The sequence below is a fragment of the Nilaparvata lugens genome, chromosome 11, assembly GCF_014356525.2.
Source record: "Nilaparvata lugens isolate BPH chromosome 11, ASM1435652v1, whole genome shotgun sequence".
NCBI lineage: Eukaryota > Metazoa > Arthropoda > Insecta > Hemiptera > Delphacidae > Nilaparvata > Nilaparvata lugens.
Window position 1 is genome coordinate 26,816,275 of NC_052514.1, and position 14,341 is coordinate 26,830,615.

The window sequence follows — 14,341 nt, forward strand, 5'->3', positions numbered from 1 at the left end:
ACTGTAGAAAATCTTTATTAAGGGAAATTTATAGGCAAACCTTTATTCCTATTTTTCAAAATGGGCCGAAATTTGAGTTCCCTTCCCTAGAATAATTAATATATAATATTTTTTAATTATAGTACTGTAGGCTATCGTAAAGAAGATTTCATGCGACAAACTCTATAAGAAAGGATGAATCACATAATAACTTACTATTATCATCAACCGGCCACAAATATTATTCACAAATTCAAAAATAGTTGAAAATTACTTGAGTGCATGTAAAATTGGCCACAATATTGAATGAAACATTATTTATTCATTTATTGAGAATACATTACATGAAAAAAGTATTATTGTGTTTTATATAGCTACCTACTATGAAATGCATGACCACCTCCTTTTCAAGTGTATTAGGCTACACATATTTTATCACAGAATGAATCAGAGTGCCATAGATCCAATTTCAATATCAACTACTCTGTGACATGAGGAAGTAGATGTGTGGGATATGAATGAACATTGTGTAACATCATCTCATCTCGTTCACCTCAAAGGGCTCGAAATTTCCACAGAATATTGCTCAATATTTCGTAGAAACGTCGGCGGAGAAAGTAGTTAAAATGAATGCTGCTCCTGCTGCTGCTGCTGCTGCAATTCAATCTAAATATTCGAGGTGCTAAAATATGTTGATTAACAGGAAAAAATGAAGCTGTAGAACTGAGCGCGGTTTGATGTCTTGCTTGCCAATGACACTGACCTACTTTTTGCGGCTGACTTCTTCATTCCCTCTCTCTCCACCTCCTCCTTCTTCATAGTCAAATTATCCTTCTTGATCTTCTTCTTCTTTATCGTTTCCTCAGTATTCTCTTTTTCACACAAGTTATTTTTCAATTTTAGTAATTTCTATAGGCAGTCAGTTCAATGCACTACCTGTTGATGTTCTTCTTTATTCTTTTCTTCTCCTTGATTTCTTCTTCTTTATTTCCTCTTTCTCTCTCTCCTTGCTATCTTGTTCTTGTTCTCTTGTTCTTGCTCTCTTGTTCTCTTATTCTCTTGTTCTTGTTCTCTTGTTCTTGCTCTTTTGTTCTTGTTCTCTTGTTCTGTTGTTCTTGTTCTTGTTCTTCAGTTTCTTGTTATTTCGTTTCTTGTTCTCTTATTCTATCTTTCTCTTGTTATTGTCCTCTTGTTCTTGTTCTTTAGTTTCTTGTTCTCTTATTCTATCTTTCTGTTATCATTGTTCTCGTTCTCTTGTTCATGTTCTCTTGTTCTTGTAATCTTATTATCTTGTTTTTCTTCTTCTTCTTCTTTTTTGGCCGAAACTGGTCACGGACAAGAGAGAAAAAGATTGCTGTATTGAACATGGAAGGGTGTGGTGCTGCTTACACCTCTTTTTCCAAAGGTAGCCACATAATTTATTTCCATTGTGTTGATTCTGTGGAAGTTGGAGTTGGAAATGGAAAAATATCAATTTTTTTATCTTTCAGAGCTCCAACAATTTGATTATTTCCAGCATCAATTAATAACTCCATAGAAATTCGAATCGCGTTTCCAGCATCAATTTTACAAACTTCATGAAAAGTACATAATAAATAATTCTCCTCAAGTAACATTCTTTCCTACGGAAACTTATCAGAAAAATACAAAAGAATCATACAACTTTCCAAAGATGTCAATGACATCAATCAAATAATAATTGAGTAATCCCAAAATACAAATTGGCATTATTAATATTTTATTGTTTTTTAATTATTATTTAGATGTCTCAATTTTTAAATCTTTTGTTGTGATATTAGTTCTGATACTTCATATTTGTTGCTTAGAGAGGGGTGTTTCGCAAACAAACTCCTTGAGTATGTTTCAATTGTGAGTTTATTATTATTTGTGATTTGTCATTTTCTCAATTCAAGAGATTAATTTCTCTCATCGTTATTTTCATTCCCCATCAGGGAGAAGGAGGATTGCACCAACTATACAACCCCTGTCGTATAGTTTATGAAATTACTGTATTTATTTATAACACATTTATTGAATATCATCTCATCAAGCACTGATTATAAAGTACAAAACATTTTCGTTCAGGTTTGCAGGAGTTGATCTTCCATGAACTATCAACGATATCTTGGAGTTTACGCAACATATTTTGATGAAATTCACCCGAATGTAACTAATGAATTACTCAATAAACAGGATGCAGATGATGGACCTTGATGCATAGGTCAAGAACACACAGATGCCTACGTGGTGTGAGTCTGGTGGGACTCCACCCATTACGCACCAAAGGTGCTGTTGACAAACAAAATATTTATTGCTATTCATCAGTGAGTAATTGAGTGTGATCTTGAACAAGCTATATCGATTCTCAATATTGGTCATGTGGGTTCTGAGAATGAGCATAAAACTCATCTTCAACACGATTCCTTTGAGCGACGTTCTCAAATTTCTGTTTTAGACGAAGTTCAAGTTCAACAAACCCAGACAGAATGCAAAACTCTGAATTCAGATGTGATTAATGTTTACAGGAACTCTTCCAATTAGTCTTAGACAAACGATATAAATCTTCAATGATTCATTGAATTAATCATTCGAATTTTGAGAATCAGTATAACTGTTCTCTCTCACGATTCCTTAGACCAATACTTTCAATAGGTCTACATGTTTCACACGAAATTCCAGTTCATGAAAACTAGACAGAATCCAGATTTCTCCCATATCAGTTATGATAAGCTCTACACAAAAATTCATCTATGAAGACTTTCTTGGTTAATGAGAGAATCAGGGTTACCTGAAATTTCTTCAGGATGAGAGATAAAAGTATCATACTTTGTTAGGCTTTAGATGGTACTCATATTTATACTTTTGAACTTTTGCTTGGGTAATGGAAGGTATGATGTTAGGAGATGTATGTACCTAGATTTCGTTTGGAATTCAAACTACCGAAAAGTAATTTTGAAACTAATAACTGTCTGTTCACACACAGTTCTCCTCGAGCAGACAATTAGGAGGGAGAAGAAGTAATACGATTGTACATGTTAGGAAAGAAACGAAGCATCTCAATACCTGAGGCTCCAAGCTCTGGACTACTCTTGAAATGAATTTTTCAATATTGTTAACGAAGATATGGATTGACTATCATGTGAATGAGTTTCGTCTTGATTAAATTCAATATTAAAAGAAAACTATTTTTAATGTCTTACAATTGAAAAACCGTATTTGATACCAGACTATGTAGGGGATATAATTATGGAGACTGTACTTCAGTTTGGTTTAGTGGCAGTTGAGTATTAACAAACGTTCAATTTTATTATAGGCAAAGACCTACTAAAGCTAAATCAACAGAAATCTTATCGACATCATCTGCTATTTCAAAGAAGCTACTTTAAGTTTAAGATCAATAGAAGAGAATCGTATTCTCCAGCGAATTATTCTACTAGCATTATGAAACGTGAAATACTGATAATAAAGCTAATATCATTTCCAAGATTATTAGTATCCATGAGCGACTACCACTAATTAGTCTAACGACCTGTTACATGAAGACTATACTTACCACCATTGCTACTCTAATCTGATTATCATAGATCAAATAATGTCATCAGAATCCATTGTAAAACCAGGTGTGGCATTAAATTAAACACGGATTAAAATACTGCTGAAGAAATTGATTCCAATCAGTTTCGAAATTTCGACAACTAATTGCTCATGTCTTGTGCTATTATGAAATAGGTCTGCTATCAGCAGTTAGTTGCATTACTGAATGAAGAAGATAGTATCGTTGTAGCCGTTTGCTATGCTGGTAGCATCCCGAGATAATAGCAGGCATTGAGGTTGTTTTTAAGGTCGTTTTGCAGTGTAAATGGGGTCAACGCCGGATGACTGCTGACTGCTGTCATGACCACTCTGATGTTTCCATCGATTAGCTGTTGAGGAAAAAGGAAAACAAAGCATTGTTCGGCCGCATAAAACAATGCATTTTAGTTGATTTGAGAATATCTCTTCTAATTCACTTAAATATCTCTATAATACAGTGTTATATATTTGAGAATATCTCTTCTGATTTGAGCTACTAATAATATCACAACGAATGTTTTCAGAAATCCCCTCCTTGACACAGTGTGTCTTGTGTGATCTAGATCTTTCACGTTGAAATATTCAGATGTATGTAAATAGCGTTTTCACCTAATCTCATTAATTAAAAACTAATTTCTTATTTCAAATAGGATATAGTAGATTAAAGGGTTTACTATAGAGTACACAGTCACGGAGTAAACAACATATTTTGTAGTTTCGGATTCTTCTTTTGTGACACAGTATAGAAAGATTAAAAAATCGACAGCCAAGAGTAATTAGTTGGTGAATTATTATTCATTCCATTATCTCATGATTTCGGAAGAACTATTTAATAAAAAAACGTTCATTCAATAAAACTAAATTTTATTGAAGAATAAGACCCTTGAGTATTCAATTTATCAACATGAATAAGTATTTCTAATGAGTGCATCATCACGGTAATACTATTTTCTATTTCTTAATAATTTATTATTATTTGATATTTCCGATTCAGTCCCGTGACTACACATAATTCATAGTAAGTAACTCTGTACAGAAGGCCTACAGTAGGGCCTCGATAGACTCAAAATACATCTCAAAAGACTGCTCAAAAAATTTACTATTACGAGGTCTGTATTTACTAATATTTATTTATCGGAGTGTATACATAATACATATTATTCATATGGAAAGGTTTCACTGTATATGGATGTTTCAAGGGACTGCAGAATTTTTTTATACTATGACGGGGTGTCTTATATCGAGGTCCACTTTATCTCATACCATTTCCATGATTCGAAGCTTTTTTCTTATAGTAGAATCTATTGAACAAAATTTATTGTGAAGTCATGAAAATAAATAAGGAATTAATAACGAGACGACGGACTTTGAAAGTAGGAAATACGTGAAGTGATTCAAGCCTAATTCATCACTATCCAGCGATTGATAATAAGGTTTAAAATATCCTTGAACAATGAAAAGAGTATATGAACTATAAAATCAGTGAAAGGTTTTAAGACATGAGAGGGTAGCTATACTTTCTCATAACATTTCCATAAATGTAGAGAAGTGGCATTATATGAAATAAATAGTCCAATTCATCCAGGAAGTAGATATATCTTAGTAGATATTTTATTTGTGATTAGAATGTAGAGCAGAAAACTAATCAAGCTCAGTTAGATGAATGATTAGCAATACGGTATATTTCAAATGAACAAGTGATTTTTCGAGAACACGAGAGAAACGTATATGGAGCATATATTTTATATAGGTAGATCAAATGATTTTTATGACTATCCAGTGATATGGGAGCTTATGACAGTTCATAAACCTCTCCAGCTTATGCAGGAAATGGGCTAGAATTGAATTCTATTTCATGAGGAAAAAGAATAGCCATGTGCAAAATTATTTACTTTTATCATGATTCAAGAAGAACTCATAAATAAACTCGTTCAACAATTGGAGAAACATGGAAGTTGAGTTTCATAAAGACCATGGCGACAAGAAAATAAATGATAAATTTTGTTGAAGCAGGAAATAAGATCAGACACAAGTCGAACATATAATTAATTGCTGCGAGAATTGTAATTACATAAAGTGTGTGATTCTTTTCATTACATTCTCTTTCAACGGATTGTCGCCTGTTATTGCAAATTGCAATGAGGATTCAATGAACAGTTATAGCTTCATTGTTCTCTATTAACTTCCAGCTGTATAAATAATTCAACAACTAGAAGGTTATGACGGGAAATTGTAGTATGACACTTCATAATATATCCTTGCGGTTTTCACGCGGTATGAATTTATGGAAACAAATTTATCACCCATCGAACATGACAAATAATCAAGTTCTTATACGGTGATAGGCCTCATGACAACAATAATGACATCAATATCACGCTGATTGTGAGGTATATTTAAGATCATAAATAACTTGTATCCGATGTTTCCAATGTTTTTTCTTCAAGTGATGCAGGTGGTTCCTTATTGAGAATGATGGATGATTTTATGAAATACAAAAATTGATAAGGAAATGAATGTTATCTTAAAAGTGGCATTCTTAGAAAAAGTGAGAAGATGAACATGTTGAATTAAATAGAATTAAATATGATACTATCCACAACTAAAATCACTTCACTTGTATGGGGGCTACTTTATTAAAATTAATAAGAACAATATAAAAACATAAAGTACCTTTAACTACATTTTTAACTTGAAAATGGACAAAGTAGGCCGAAACTAGTCGTTGAAATGTTTTAACGTTTAAAATAATAAAGGTACTACATGTTTTTATATTATCCACAACTACTGATATTCTCTCATTTCATTATGCACAACTCGACAAAATCTCTCCCACTATCATGTCGATATCCCCGTAACGTAGCTTGAAGTACGTCTTGAAAGACGTATCACCTAAATCTACACTAAAACGTATCACGTTTCTACGCTACGCTGGTTTGAAATGGACTGATTGGTTAACATAAGGAGATACGTCGTCTACGTCTTTCGAAAGATATATTTCAAGCTACGTGTATTCCAGCGGTGTGGAATCGGCTAAAAAGTGATGAATTTATAACCAGTATATTTCCACCAGCTAACAAGATTAATCAATCAATTATAATTTCAGTCCAATGCCATGCAACTAGGTCAAGAGCAATTCTTGTAATTTCCAATAAACTAAGAATTTCAATTTTCAGAAGTAAATGACAAATATAATTCCTGAATCCAGTTCGTACAACTGTAAAACTGAAGAGTTTATTTACAGCAGCTAACAAGATAACTTATTATACGAGTGACTCATAAGTTTGCATCTTCGCTAACGACCTCCCGGTCACAGTGGGTCAACACCATCCAAGGAATTCCCCGGAACTCGTGGGAGGAAGAAATGCAAATGGCCAACACACGCGCAAAGACGTGGGCGACAATAGGTGAGGATAGTGCACCACGCATTTCTTCTCTCTTCAGAGAGTATCTCCGATCTGTGGACTCTCAAGAGAGTCAGCGCGGAGTGCCCGGTGCATATCCTAGTGACCGGTGGGGATACCGTGACGTCATAGCTCCGCGTCAGGGTCAAGAGCAGTGAAAGAATCGCTTTTATCAGCTGCTGGAGAATAGACGCGCCGATTTGAATTTAGTCGCAGCCTAGTCGGCCGTTGGAACAGACGGTTGAGAGGAGCAGAGCACCTCCTGGCAACAAAGATCTACAAAGTCGTTCGACAATTTACTAGTTTGTGTAGAAAAAGTGTACATCGATCAACAAAATTCACACATTTAAGAAGTGTACATTATTTGAAAATTTGTCTTCGAAAAATTATCTTTGTGTACACATTCTCCTCCGATGTCTACATCTTCATCTAGTGATTGCTGTCGATTGAAGTTTGAAGTTCTACGAGCCAACTAAATTCATTCTTATGCAGTGACGATTGTTTGTTATCTCAACTAGCGTTAAATTGCATAACGATTGTAAATATATTCTTTTGAAAAATGGGTAGATCGCGCGAGGGTACACCCAAACCAAATAGTGATACCGGTGATATTATCTACACGGTGGAGTCTGCTGTCTCAAGTTCTTCAGCGGCTGAGAGGACTGTTTCACCCACCGATAAGACGGATTACAAGATACGGTAATTGGCTTTCATTGTTGACTACATTTTAGGTAGAATAATCGAGATGCATGATTTTCTAATAAAAATACATAGGATGCATGATCAGGAGTGTTGAAAACGGATGTTTGTAAAATTATGTTTATAGGCTAATCTCTCACAGGTGTGAATTTGTTTCATTGAACTTCAAAAAATAATTTATTCGCAATGAGTTCGGGAATATTTCTGTATTTTCTCTCCTTAATGAATATTGCAGTGCTTACATAATACATGAGCTCATGATAAATGAATAATAATTGTTCAGATTATCCTAATCGGTGAGTGGATTTGACAATAAATTGAATTGGGATTTTTTTGAAAAGTTTTTACTTAATAAGCAAAAAAAAATATTATGTAATTATTTTCGAAATCTACGTGAAAATAAAATAGTGTTGGTTCTTTCTCTTGAACCATGGCACATGAATTTACTGAATAAACAAAAATGAAGGGGCTACCTTGTAAGAATTATCAATATTTCGGACATTGAAATATTTAGTTTGTTCTTCCCAATACAATAGAGATTTTATATTATTTCGGATGATAATAATGAGATTCACGTATCACAATCCTCAATTGAGCTGCTCAAATATAATAAGAATCTAGTGATCAAATGAATTATTTTCATAAATTATACAATATAAAACGTGGAAGTTACTGAGAACAAGTATGGTTATTGGTTATCTAAGCCCTTTATTTTAAACTCACAGCTATTAGGGTGAAAAAGAGTTCATTCTCTTCTCACTTCATGGTTCATTCCTGATCGTTTCAGTGAAGTAGAATGAATTTACATTAACTTGAGTAGCCAAATGAACTATGAATATTAAGTTATTTCGAATGTGTTCCATTTGGAATACCACTCAGGCTAAGCCACCTTTGGTCTCAACTACCGTAAAATCGAAATTAAGGATCGAACTTCAAACGAGGTGCAGATATCAAACCTGGCCGGTTTTTCAAATCAAAGCCGGAACAAACAGATTTTCAGCAGTCCACAAATTTTCAAAACCTTCATTATGTCTTTGTTTTCAATAATATCGCTATGTTCGTGTTTATCACACGTTTCCACAGTTAATTTTAATCTAACATTGGAGACAACTTGGCGTTATAGCTTGAACAATGACTTTTATTACTCCGATTACAATAATTATACTTTTCTTTTTCTATCAAAATTTAAGAAACGTTATTGCTCAGCTCATATTTTGCGAAGCTCTTATTTCCAATCACGTAGGGATTTTCAAAATCATTAAAATAATGATAATTTAAAAAATCTCAAATATGACCAACTTATTTATGGTATTGTAACAGCAAAAACCAATCAAATTAGGTCTCTGATTGAATCAAAATTGTTATATCTACCGTATAACACTTCAGTAATGACTTGAAGAATATAGATTGTATTATTACATATTACTGACGTCTGGCACAAAATAATTTCAGATACCAGTACTATAAATAATTACAATGAACATTAGCAGGTGATTAGAGCTGAACTTTCAAGACATTATAGGTCAGTAAATTAGAGCATAATATTATTTTTTAATAATGATCCTGACTGAAAGATTCAATTATGAGTAGGTATTTGATTCAAACCAAAAGTAGAAAAAGAGTTTACAACCACCTTAATTCTAAACATATTAACCAATTGCAAATTCAAATTCTCAATAATAAAAATCAAGATTCAAGAAAAGTATATAAAATTATGAGGGGTAGGCTATACTGTGGGGCTATATGTTACGAGCCTCTCACTCTCATATTCCTTGGAAAGGATCCTGCTATTGAATGTAAGAAACATAAAAGACAAGGAAGTAAATCTCTATTGTTCTAATTCTGGAGGTAAAGCTTAGTTATAAAATACATAAGAAAATGTCCAAACATTATTTCCCCCTCCAAGCAATAGCAAAATCATTTTATCACTCGTAAATTTAATTTAAATTCAATTGAAAAGGATGAATATTGTTTGAAATACACTGATGAGACACATGTAGCCCATCTTCAAACCTACTCACAATATTTAAAGATAGAGCACGTTTTTACTCCAACAGATAAAGCTTGACTCTCATCCAAATAAGTTACAAGTTACTGGAAGTGTTTTTTTCTGCGATAGATGTATCACTTGAGCCAGGAAGTAGTAGGAATAGAGAATAGAAAAGAGTGGTCGCTTAATTCATCCTAGATTGTCTATCAATTCTCTTTTGTCTTTAATGTAAACTTTTGACACGGGTTGAACTTGAAACGGTGCAAGTTCAATGTCATTCAGTTAAACAAAGCTCAAAGCACGAAGCATTTCTCAAAGATTATGATACCGAAAAGTTGAGTTCATCATTACGTCATCCCATTACAAACCCATGTACAAACCAAAGCTTCCTTTATTAGAGTGTTACTTGGAAAAATTATTGTTAATTGATTATTACTTGATTTATCGAAAACATTCAATCTTTGATTAAGTTTGATCAATAAGTTTGATCTTAAGTTTGATCAGAAATGTTTTACTAGCACAAATATAATTCAGTAGAGAAATGATACGACTAACACTAATGTACTAAAAAAATGCAATGATCTCTTTGTTTTAATTTCTTTTTCGATTTCATATCCTTGAAATTCAGTTTCCTTCAAACCCTACAAATAATTCATGATATCCAATTTCAAAGTTCAACTTAAGGATGAAAATAACATGGAAATATTGATTTTTTTACTATAAGTTTCTAGGGTCTGCAGCAACTCCTCCATGCGTACATGGAAGCTTCCCTTGCATGAGAGTATTTATTGTCAAGAGAATTAAATGTATATGAAATATATAACAACGTGATTGAGATATATATATAATTTATTGATCTATTGAAAAATAAAAAAAACTAGAGTGGCTTTCGAGCTTTAACGTTGAATTCATTCGACGCTGTTACATCTTTATAGTTAACGATAATATCAAATCAATTATTGATTTTGAGATTTCATGAATAATGAATGAACAATTCTATCAATCATGATGAAACTACACAATCAATTGATAGTGTGAGTATATTTTTGATTCATCGATAACTTTCAATGACAACGATCAAGATGATCTACGGTATATTATTAAATTATATATTTCAATTTCATCATACACTTAGATATTTGATCATTGACTGAACTAAATTTGCACACATACCATATCCCATCCAAGCTCCACTCAACACAATAGTACACTATTTCAACCTTTTCTGATTTAAAACTTAAAATGTTTCCCCTTAAATACCATCCATAATTTTTTGCATATCCTATGTATTTCGTCATCCTCAATCATTCGTAGAGATGAACTTTTCATTCACCTTTTTGGCGTTTAAACGATAAATTCCCATTGCAATTACGTGCAAATCGACACATAAAATTGTCTACAAAAGCTACATCCTTTTTTAGTCTTGAGATTCCTTCTCTTTAGATACAGAATCCACAAAAGTAACACTACCTGACCGATAGGAAACACCTGTTATTAATTATTCTCAATGTCACGCTCTAATCAATTTGTACCTTAATGAACTGTTGAACAATTGACACAAAATTGGCAAATTTGGCTATCAATAAATTTTTAGTCTATCAGCAGAAAAAAAACAGCAGACTGGACAATATATTGTGCGATAATTTCTGTTCTGTATTCAAAGCTGCATAGCGCTAGGGTCAATGACATCTTTCTCTGTTGTGAATGCTTGTAAAACCGTACAATAATGTGGGTGTAGGCCAACTTGTATTATTTCATGTTCAACGTCTGTGATACTTGTTTTATAAACTACATCGATAAATTCAGTATTGTAGAGGTGAAAGTTAATGGCAAATAGTTGGAGTTTGCTAGCATTAATCTATTTTCAGGGCATATGGCTTAGAATGTCATTAGTGAATGATAAAGGTCTAATATAAAAACCGGGGAATTTTATTTGTTGTAATCAATAGGTCTAAAGCTTGTTGGAGTAGAGACTTGAATGACAGAATGGAAATATTTTTGAGAAGGGATATTAGGATTTGATATCGGAGGTGATTGATGCCAGTGCTGAGAAGCGAGGGTGAGGTAATTACCACGGAGTAAAGAAAAGTTTGAACTCTCAACTCATCAACTAACGACTTATCAGCATTTCAACCACTCTCAAGACTTTTCAAATACAACTCATCAACAATATCCAGATCTGAATATTGATTGAAGAATTACGTGGATAATCAAAAAATACTGTAAATACATTTCCAGCAACCCATACCCCAAATGGAGTGGCCGTAGTCGAATGGATTAAAAATGTTGGCTTCATAATCTAGAGACCCGGGTTCAAATCCTAGCCCGGGCAAGGTATTTTTTCAGACTACTCCCGTGTTTCGGATGTACACGTTAAGTCAAAGGTCTCGGCTGTCTAAAAAAGCAGTCGTTAGGTCATGCCAGTGGCCCTAAAATTGATCAGCTGCGACAAAAAACCAGACCTGAGCCAGCCAGGTCACTCGATGATATTATTATCACTATTAAGTACTCTCTATCCCTTGCGATTTTTACTGATGCATTTATGTAATATCTGTACGTTATACACGTTTTTAGTCACAATCTCTGTCAATAGTGTTTGGAACAGTAACATTTTACAGTATAAAAGTTTCAAAGAAGGCTATTAGTATGACCATATTAAATCGTTGATAATAGATCTTAATTGACAGAAGTTTACTCCTGCAGGTAATGATGCTCTACTAATAGATATATTATATTACTCACTTATTACTCAAACTAATAAGAAGTAGTTGAAGAATTTGATTGCTTATTTCTATAACAAAGGAACATTCTTGATCCATGGGAGTCATATAACAGACCAATTAAATTGCTACTCCATTGTCTACAAGCTCTTAAACTCTTTTGTTTGAGTATGAACTTGATTTTATTTGCAAGGAGATCAATTAGATAAACAATTAAATAAATATTAACTGATTGGTTATCATAGTAAAAAGCTACCTGACGTTTGTTTGCATTGTTTCAACCTATCCTGTTCCGGTCGTAATCGTAATACAACAACATACACTAATTATAACTATTACTAATTATTTTCTCATTAAATTAAGTTGGAAACTATTAAAACAATATCCAATCAAGAGAAAATAGAGAATCACAAAAATTAAACAGATTTTGATTTTGCCACTGTAGATGGAATTGTATCACAATAACAGTAAAATATTGATTGAGACTGATTATATTATGTGAGACACATTACTTATATGTGGCAAGTGACATATGTAGAGCATTTGCACTAGCTGCGATTATCAATGTTGAAATATTAAATACGACTTTAGAATGTTTGTAATTTGTAAAACACGTGTCGAACCAACCAACAATACAAATCTGAGTTTGAAACTTATTTAGCTAACAGAATATTGCAAAACACTTGAACCAGGAAAAGATGAGTAATTATTGGGCATAAAGCTATCAAACATTACAGTCCGCAGCCAGTTCAACATGACGTATCACACACAATATATCTATGTTCAGTAGAAACTCCTAAACAATCTATACAACATCCTATAGCAATATAGTCAAGTATTTGAGTAATTTCCTATTCATACTTGATCCTATCGCAATAAGGTTCTAACATGTTTGCAATATTTTGAAACAAAAAATCCAAAACAATTCTAGTTCTCCATCATAATTTCTGGTTTGAAAATTATTTCACGGTAATAACTATGATTGAAATTGTTCTTCGATTGAATCTGAAAACAATAATAAATGAGAAAAAAAGGTAAGCTACAAAGAACTGATTTAAGTTGAAAATCACCTTAAGGTCAGCAGGTTAAATACCAATTTAGCATTATCTCTATTGAAGCTGGATTAATGGGAACAGGTTCAAGTTAGTATTACATTTTTCATTGCAAAGAAGCCATTATCCATTTTTTATTGAAACAAAATCATCTTTTTCTGTTCAAGTCTACCATCAAAACGCTACTGTTTGTTTTTTGTGTATATAATCGTGATCCATGCAATCAAAGGCTATATTATTTTATCGTGAAACATTTTCATGGTATTCTGAGACACAAGATGACTCAATGAGTTGAAATAATATCAGTTATCGATCAAGATAATGTTCAGGTTTGTAATGATTGAAAAACGATCACTCGTGATAGAGAATATAATGAGTACAAGTCGGTACTTGATCATGAATGTGTTTATCAAAAACTGATACGGTTATAAACAGGAAGAAATAAATGATTGAGAAATAGATAATAACGGAAGATGAATATTACAAGATACGATAACCAGATGGGCAGGTCTGATGATTTAGGAACCTGATGAGACCGATTCACTATTTTTTGACTAGATTGATGAGAAAATGCATACATGGAAAGAAGATATACACTAAATAAATGACGAGAACTATGGAGATGAAATCTGAATTTTAAAAACATACATTTATCAGAGGTTACAGCATATTACTGCATACATTGCTGTTTACGTGATGATCGAATAATGTTGAAATGTTAGCATTTAAATAAAACTGAGTCTTGAAGTATCCATGCATTCAAATGTGAGAAGAATTGAGTGTTGATTTCAAATATATAGAAAAGTATCTGGTGGGGGATTATTATCGATAAATAAGAAACAGTGAATGAATCTTGGATAAAAACTTGAGAAATATAGATTGAATACTTTCGTAAAGAAATAATGTCTATCTCTCAAAATATTT

At 32.8% G+C, this 14,341-nt stretch overlaps 1 long non-coding RNA gene and 1 other non-coding gene across 2 annotated transcripts in view; one reads left to right on the plus strand and one right to left on the minus strand.

The window, feature by feature from the left end:
* LOC120353602 overlaps positions 1–11,081 on the minus strand; it is a 70,352-nt gene extending 59,271 nt beyond the window's left edge. The window contains exon 1 of the long non-coding RNA XR_005572493.1: positions 10,819–11,081. This is a non-coding gene — a long non-coding RNA (uncharacterized LOC120353602). The remainder of the gene's footprint in view (positions 1–10,818) is intronic.
* LOC111052793 overlaps positions 7,124–14,341 on the plus strand; it is a 32,983-nt gene continuing 25,765 nt past the window's right edge. Inside the window, exon 1 of the transcript XR_005572491.1 lies at positions 7,124–7,655. This is a non-coding gene — a transcript (uncharacterized LOC111052793). The remainder of the gene's footprint in view (positions 7,656–14,341) is intronic.